Raw genomic sequence first — 9329 nt, 5'->3', positions numbered from 1 at the left:
CATTTCCCTGATGATTAGTGATTTTTTCATGTACCTGTTGACCAATTGTATGTCTTCTTTTGAGAAATGTCTACTGAGCTCTCTTACTCAATTTATAAATGAAGTTATTTGGTTTTCTACTATTGAGTTGATTGAGTTCCTTGTACAGAACAGGGTACATATTCCCATTCCAAAAAGGAGAAATAGGCCCATAGAAAGGGGTAACAGGTCCTCAGCAAGTCCAAAATCCAGTAGAGCAGGAATTAAACCTCAAAGCTGGCGAATTATGAACCTTGACTCCATATTTGACATTCTCTTCATGCTGGTGCAGGAGTTGTGTCCCCAAGTCCACAAACAGCTCCACTTCTATGGCTTTCCTGGTCCAAGGCGATGCTTCAGCTCTCCCAGGCTGGCATTGCGCACTGATATCTCTATGGATCTTGGGTCTCCATGGCAGTCTCGCCTTCACTGTTCCACTAGGCATGACACTGATGGGTTTCTCTGCTACAACTCTGACCCCATGTTTCCACTTGGCCTTGCTTGAGTGAAGGCTGTCTGCAGTGACTTCACCCCTGTGACAGTTCTTTTCCTGGACCACCAGACTTTTCCTTACATCCTTTGAAATCAGGGTGGAAGCTCCCAAACCTGCACAGCTCTGGCATTCTGCAAGCCTACAGACCTACCACCACATGGACGCTACCAAGTCTTCCAACATGTATTTTCTAAAGCTGTGAGTCCAGCTTGGTTAGAAATGACTAGACAGCTCTGTGGTTTAAAAGTAAGCAGCTGCTGTTCCCATGACTTCTGGTTGACAGTCCCTTGTCCGATACATCTGGGGCCAGATACGTTTCAGATTTCAGAACTTTTCAGAGCCTTAGACAGATACTTTATGGCTGTTGTTGTATTTTACATAACATAAAGTGGGGTCTGGGGTAGCACCCAGTAATCACAAGCTAATATTTCTGCAACGAAACGTGAATGTTCACACCCAGTGGGGACAAACTGGGACTCTAAATAACTTCAGGGCAGGACAGGTTTTGCTGCCAAATGAATTAAGAAAACCTTCTGGTTTCCAGAACTTTTAATGGTTTGGGTTAGATGACTAGGGATTAGTATCATGATGGTCTCGACTGGAGGGAGACCCATGAAACGCTGAATAATGTGCATAGGATAATCTCAGTTTAGGTGACTAGGGGAGACAGGACCCTGCTCCTCTCCAGAGTTTTGTGTTTTTTGTTGGGATATAGAGAAACTTGGGGAGGGACCTGTGTTAAATAGTCCTCATTGGCTCCTACGAAGGTAGTATAAAAGAGAGCAGGGGAACGGCTGACTTTTCATGAACTCCTGCACTGTTTGGCTTCTCACAATGAGTGTGTGTTACTTTTTTAACTGTAAGGTGAAGAAGAAGATGTGGCCCTCAATGTGGCTGGTACTTGCTTCCTTTGTGCCAAGGGAGTTTGGAGATTTTTCTTGATTTGATCAGAGGCTTTTCATGCCGTTGTTCCCTTTCCCCTGCCAGGCCCACTGGACCTTGAGCAGCTACTAAATTAATCCAGCTACATGTTATCATTCTGCACCGACGCTCTAGGTGCTGGGAGAGAGTCCTGGAGGCCACAGCATGTTTTGACCGCATGTTTAGACAGGGAGGAGCCTGCTGGAATTTGCATTCTCTCATTCAGAAGCTAAAGGGATCTTTTATTAAGATCAGCAAAATCCATTTTTAAATGAATTTGAAGGTCACCCTGTGCTTGGGTTTCTCCCAAGGATGCTGGGGAGCAACTGTGAGTCCACGGCATTTGGAGAAGGCTATACTGTGTCTCCGAGCACTGCACAGGGAGTCTGGAGACCCTGCTACTGGTGGCTCCCCATCTGGTGGCCTCGGGCCAGCTACTTAACTTCTGTGTTTCCTGGTGAGTAGGATAAGGGGATGGATGAGATTTACTCATTAGTTAGTTATTTATTGCACCTTGATCCATGTGAGTAAGAGGCAGGGCCTGGTGTGAGCCTGGCTGCTGGGGGCTTCCACAGCCAAAGGCGATGTTCTGATTTTCCTGGACTGTCACTGTGAGTGCCACAAGGGGTGGCTGGAGCCACTGCTGCAGAGGATCCACGAGGAGGAGTCGGCAGTCGTGTGCCCAATGACTGATGTGATCTACTGGAACACCTTGGAGTACCTGGGCATGCCGGGCAGCCCCAGATTTGTTGTTTCGACAGGAGGCTGGTGTTCACTTGGCACAGGGTTCCTGAGAGGGAGAGACTGCGGATGCGATCCCCCAAGGATGTCACCAGGTCTCCAATGATGGCTGGTAGGCTGTTTGCTGTGAGTAAGAAATATTTTGAATATCTGAGGTCTTATGATACAGGAATGGAAGTCTGGGGAAGAGGAAACCTCGAATTCTCCTTTCGTATCTGGCAGTGTTGTGGGACTCTGGAAACAAACCATTGTTCCCATGTTGGCCACTTTTTTCCCAAGCAGGCTCTCTTGCTCTCCGGCAACAAATCTCTGGCCAACAGCCTCCACATAGCAAAGTGTGAATGGGTGAATTTAAAGAGCTCTGCTATCATCACAACCCCTGTGCCTGCTTGCTCCAGAACAAAGGATTGAAAGAATGCTGATTTGCCAATAACCCTCCTGACAAAAACCAAATTGCAGGATAACAGGTCCTTCTGTACTACTGCCATGGGATGGGCCAGAACCAGTTTTTTGAGTACATGGCACAGAGTGAAATACACTATAACACCCACCAGCCAGAGGCCTGCCTAACAGGGGAAACAGGAGTGGATATACTCATCATGCATTTATAGAAAGAAACTGCCCCAGAAAATCACAAGTTCATCTTGCAGGAGGATGGTTCTTTATTTCACATACAGTCCAAGAAATGTGTCCAGACTGTGAAGAGGGAGTTTAGCCACAGTTTCCTACCACTCCTAGGAGGCTGCACCAACTCAGATCAGCAGAGATTTTTCTTCAAAGAACGCATGTGATGAAGTATCACTGTACCAATGAGCCCTCAGAGGAGATTGTGGGCCATGGACTGTGCCCGATAGAGACTTAGCGAAGTGCCCGCCTTAAACCACCAGAACCCACCATAAACTTGGCTGCTCTACCCTTACAAGGAAATCATTTCACCATCTGTGAAAGTGATGTTGAATTTATAAAAAAATGTAAATAAGCTTTGTACTGATTTTGAAAACTTCAGAAATGTTCCAAAATACCCTGTTTTCAAAGGATAATCATTCTGGGTATTGTGAGAATTAAAATCTTATAGTATTTTTCTATCAAAATGTATATTCTACTGTTGTGCCTTTTATTCCCCCAGCAAAAGGTAAATATTTTATTTTTGTATTTACAAGGATTCCCAGGTAGGAAGACATTTGCACAGGTGGAAATTAGACTCAAGCCATGTACTTTGCATAAACTGATAATACCTCAAGTGTTAGGCTAGATTTTTCTCAGTGTAGAAATGTGGACATTAGGAACATTGTATTGATTCCTTCAGGTCATTCAGATATTCTAGATTTGTTTAATAAAGAATGCTTTCTGTTTATGTGTTGCTACTACAGTCAAAACTCCATAATGTTCATGTTAGCCAAAGAGAACTAACCGAAGCTGAAATCTCGAAGAAACAATTTGATTTACCAGACTAATACATGAGTACTTCGAAATGTTCCTGGAAAAATTGAATTAAAAGGTAACATGATTCCTTCCATGAACTTTTTGAAGAGCCCTCATCTAAGCTTGAGTGTGGACTTCTGACAATGCCTAGCTGTGGTGTGACTGGTTGTTTTTAGTAATTACCACTATGAGTTTAAAACACGTTTATATAATTTAAAATTTTTATCACACAATAGTGTCAAGGAGAAAGTTAATGTTCTATATGAAATTCATTTTTCAAATTTGTTCATTAATAATATCTGATCATTTCAGTCAATGTTAGGTTTTGTGTCCTCTTCTCTCATAATACTTGGGAAGTTTTTAGCTACTATTTCATTAAATAAGCTTTCAATGACTTTTCCTTTTTCTTCCCATTCTGGTACACCCATAATATGGATGGTTGTATACTTGAGGTTGTCTAATAGATCTCATAGGGTTTCTTCATTTTTTTAAATTCTTTTTTCTTTCTTTTTCTTTTTTCTTTTTTTGGTCCAATTGGATTACTTCAAAAAGTCTGTCTTTTACTTCAGAAATTCTTTCTTCTGCTTGTTCTAATCTTTTCCTTAAACTCTTGGTCTGTATTTTTTTATTTCATTGAATGAATTCTTCAGTTCCAGGATTTTTTCTTCGTTCTTTTTTATGGTTTCTATCTCTTTATTGAACTTCTTATACATGTCCCAGATTTTTTTTTATTACTTTATTGTGATGTCTGTCTATTTTTTCTTGTATCACAGTGAGTTACCTTAAGATTGCTATCTGTGATTTCTCTTCAGGCATTTCACTGGTTTCCCATTGTTTGAGGTCTGGTATTGGAGAATTATTGTTTTCTTTTTGGGGAGCCATTCTTTAGTGTTTTGTCATGTTTCTTGTATCTTTGCATTGATGTCTGGGCATCTGGTGGTATGGCCACCTCTTTTAATTTTTGCAATAGTTTTTGAAGAGAGATACTCACACCTGTAGAAGTATTTATATTGATAGTTGGGTTGTGCATCGTAGGTTTGGTTTTGCATGAGTGCAGTAGTAAGTACTGGCTTGTTCCCCACAGCCTCTTAGCTGGTGCAGGCAGTCCCACTGAGGTGGGACTTTGAGCTCCCAGGGTAGGTAGGTATGGATCGAGGCAGCTTGCACATCCCTGCATGCTCTCCACTGGGGTAGGCAGGCTTACTGTATTCAGGTGGGACTATGAGCTCCTGGGGAGGGAGGGTATGGATCCAGGCAATCAGTACAAGGGACCAGCACAATCGCTGCTTGCTGTCCACAGTGGCAGGGAGGGGAGTGGGTGTTGAGTCATGTGGGTCTCTGAATGCCCAGGGGGTAAAGGGAGTGTGGATCCAGGTGGCCAGCACACTCCCTGTACTCTCCGCTGCTGCAGTTTGGTCTACTGTGTCAGGCAGGACACTGAGCTCTCAGCAAAAGAGGGCATGGATCCAGGCAACTGGGGCACAGGACCGACACAGCCCCTGATCACTGTCTCCTGGGGCAGGGTGTGGTGGCACTGAGTCAAGTGGGGCTCTGAACTCCCTGGGGTGAAAGAGGGCATGGATCCAGGTAGGTGCTGTGTTTGTACCCCAACTCTCTGCTGTGGTGAGGAGGGCCATGGATCAGCAGGACTCTTAGGTCTCCTTGCTCTTGTCCCAAAATGGCGATATCCAGTGGCTGACAAGGACCAAGTGGGGAGACTCAGCACGTCCTTTCCCTTTGGAAACGTACAGTTGTGTGGGCTCATAGCTGCTCCCTATGCTAAGCTCACTGTTCACAGGGCTGCAAGGCTACTTTGCTGCCTGAATTGCAGGCTTTTGTGGTGGGAACACCAGCTACCAACCCCCCTGCCTACCTTGTCCCAGCAGTCCAGGGTTTCTTTGGTCTCCACACTGGTCTTGGTTGGGTATTTCCCCTATTTTTTTTTTTTTTTAATGTTGATGTCTTGAATTTCCACATCTTGGTTTCCTCACTGTTTTGCTGGATTCTATCATTTTGTTTCAGACACTTTTGACTATTGGTTGCTTTGGACTTTTTTGCATTAGAGGTGAGGGCTGACTGCTTCTAGTCAGCCATTTGCTGAAAAGAAAAATGAAAAACAGAACAAAACAAAAACACAATTTTTATAAGATTTTATGAAACCCAGCTACTGGCATTATTAAATGTGCAAAGTTCAAAGAAGCTTACCTGTGTTTTAAGATGGGACTAATGGATAGCCTCCGGTGTATTTTAGAACCAACGTAATATTTTGCAATGGTGTAAAACAAATTTTTCAAAAACAAGCTGGATATGACTGCAAAAAATTGCCATTTATTATAAAGAAGTGTCTTTAGAGGAGTCACAATTTTATTTAAAATATTACTATATAATTGGATGCCTGCTGATGAAATTATAGGAATCTATTTCCATGGTATTTCATATTAAGAAATTTGATCCATCAATATACATGCCTTTGCTCATTTTACCATAAAGTAGCAGCAAAGAAAATGAGAACCAATTGACTAAAATTTTCCTAATTGCCCCAAGTAGGTACACACAAGAAAAGCAGCAATAAATTATTTTATATTTCAATATTTTTCACCTCATGACATAGCTCCCTTGAATTCATTTCCCTTCAGTTTCACAAAAAGGAATTTTAAGAACTTTCTGATGGCATGGGTTTGCAGAGGAGGCTTTTACTGACATAGTGTGGAGGAGGACATCTACCAAGTTTGGGAAAAACCAGGACAGAAGATCTGGCGCTCATTAGGAGAAATGAGATATCTACCTACTAAGTCCAAGGAAGTGTGGTGAACAATAGTCATTGTTGGGCAGAACAGGAACAGTTAGACATTAACTCATTTCTTGGGTATTTAACTCTCATTTCTATTGTCAATATTTATCAGACACTTTTCATTAGCTCAAAAGTGAAGCCCTCCCTTACGTGAAGAAAACTTGCAATTGCCAGTGTACAATACAACATCTCTTAGCAGGTATCCTATCCTACTCTAGTTTGGCTTCACTCCCTATTTCTAGATTGCTCAACATTCCAGAAGAAAAGTACCAAACAAAAGGAAAGCATACAAACTCCAACATTAATAGCAAGTTGGAGAAGAGAGACACTTAGAAGAATAGAATTGAAATGACTTCCAGAAGGATAAGATAATTTACCCAACTGATCAGAAAGTTAAGAAATATGTACCACTGATCCCCTTCACACTTGAGTTCCCTGTGGTATCTATACTAATTCAATTAGGAAAGGAAGCAAGAACAAAGGCAGCATCACTGAACTGTATAATACATGCTAAGCTCTTGAAGCAGCATTTTATAAATTATTTCAAATAGCTTAGACTCACAGTATACTTTTATGATGCACATGCAACTGCCATTTTATTCTCCAAACTCATTTAATGAAAACTAGAAGATGAAATTTTCTAATCAAAACTCAAAAGGATAATCAAATAATTATCCTTTTGAGTTGGGTAAAATTGAGGAAGGGATAGCAATTGACAATAGGATTAAACAAGACATCTCCCATATTCTATCTATAGCACATTTCTCCACATTCCCATTCTCCTAAGTAATGCAAAGGCACTTATGGTTTTACAGTGCATATGATTATTATTTTTTGTCATTTTTATATCAAGGACCATACTGTGAGTCACTCATATTTAAGGTCTAAATTTATAAGGACCACAGGAAAATAGTAATGAGGTAAAAATCAGGGAAAGTTCCCCTGACTCAGCCATAGCTTATCATGTCCTATTTGAAACAAGAAAGTGTGAATTCTTCTGCTTGATTTCACAGTGCAAGTAGAGACAGCATCCTCAAAAATGTTTCAGAAAAACTCAAGTATTTTCAATTTAGAAACACCAGTAAATAACAGCGCCTCGATTTATTGAATGCTTGCTTGTTCTGTGCCAAAAAATGCTCACTAACATATATGTATTATTCTATGAAAATTTCACAAAACAACATAACATAGATATTAAGCTTAGAACAGTTAAGTAATCACCCATGGTCACACTGCTTACTAGAGTTGGAGCTGAGATTTAAACTGACTTTTCTTGAATTCAAGCTGCGTAAATAATCAATGAACTAGTTGCCCCATCAATCATCATGTCAAAGGGATACCTGCACCCCCATATTAATCACAGCTCTATTTACTATAACCAATAGTTGTAACCAACATAAATGCCCACTGCCAGATGACTGGATAAGGAAAATGTGGTATATATACACAATGGAATACAACTCTGCCATAAAAAAAGAATGAAATACTGCTATTCACAGCAATGTGGATAAATTTAGAGAAAAGCATGTTAGGTGAAATAAGCCAGGCACGGAAAGAGAAATACCACGTCTTCACTCATAAGTGGGAACTAAATAAATAGATAAATAAATAAACAAAAGATACAACAATCACAATAATACACTCAAGTTTCAAAAGGAGAGAACAGAACTGAGGGTGCTACAGGTGAGAACAAGGCAAAGGGAGGGGGTTGGTAAAGGGCTATGAAAAACAATTATATCATATAACATTGAATATACTCACTATCCTGATTTGAGCATCACATATTGCACACAGGTGACAGTATTCAGCTCTTAACTCCACAGATATGTATAATCAACTATGTTACAATGAAAATTTTTAAAAAGTAGAAATTAGAAGTTTAGAAATCTAAGTCAAATAGTAGGAGCCACTAGGAGAAAAGATATGATTCTTTGCAATCTATTTGGTAGAAGAATATGTACATGTATAAATGTTTACTGTTCATGGGAAGAAATAACATATACAGAAAACAACAAGAGAATAACAAGTACACGTTGATAAAGTGATGTTTATAATAGAAAACATATATCAAATCAAATACTCAGATTATAATACATTGTATCCAAATAGAATTTACTACAAAATCAGGGTAGTTCAAGATAAAGAAAACACTTTATAAATATTATGTGTCACGTCAATAAATAAAAAATAAATATATCCTCAATAGTTACAGAAAATATGTGATTAAATATAAACTGTTTGCAACTATTTGTAACTATAATTTTTAAAGTATAATTAAAAGATATATCCTTAACCCAGTAAAGATTATTACTCTAGTGAATTAAGCAAATACATCCATTCCCTTTGGAACTAGAAAAAAAGGCAATAATAAGACGTTGACATTTCAGAAGGAGAGTACAGACCTATAGTTAACAGAGGTGGGGAGGGGAAGAGGGGATAGGGAGTAATTGGATAAGAGACACAAAAAACAACTATGATTCGCAATGATGAACATGTCAATAATATTGATTTGATCATCGCATACTGTACACAAATTCTGATAGTCAACAACATACCACACAAATATGTATAAGTAAAATAATAAAAATAAAGAAATGGACAAATAAAAGTGAACTGGAGATACAGACATTAAAATATAAATTAAATTCAGATAAATTCTGCAATGAAGAAATTCAGGAAAACATACATTGATGCCATACTCTTGTCTCAGATCAATAAATCTGCTTAAAGCTAAAAATGGACAGAAATAAGCTATGTGAAGAGGGAAGAGGTGAGTACTCTAGCTGGGGGAACAGCATTCCCAAAGGACCTGAGGTAGATGGGATTCCAACATATTCAAGAAACCAAAAAGTCCAGTGTGTCTGGAAAGAATGGGGAAAGGAATTCAACAGGAATAGTTGGCAGAAGACTTGAGACCTACATCCTAGGGACAATAAGGGGTAT

At 39.8% G+C, this 9329-nt stretch overlaps 1 pseudogene; it reads left to right on the top strand.

The window, feature by feature from the left end:
• Nucleotides 1–265: 265 nt before the first annotated feature.
• LOC134379142 (polypeptide N-acetylgalactosaminyltransferase 12-like) lies at nucleotides 266–2964 on the top strand (annotated as a pseudogene).
• Nucleotides 2965–9329: the final 6365 nt, after the last annotated feature.

This window comes from Cynocephalus volans, chromosome 5, assembly GCF_027409185.1.
Source record: "Cynocephalus volans isolate mCynVol1 chromosome 5, mCynVol1.pri, whole genome shotgun sequence".
In the NCBI taxonomy this organism is placed as follows: Eukaryota; Metazoa; Chordata; class Mammalia; order Dermoptera; family Cynocephalidae; genus Cynocephalus; species Cynocephalus volans.
Note: the sequence above shows the minus strand (reverse complement) of the source record. Positions and strands in the feature narration are given on the sequence as shown.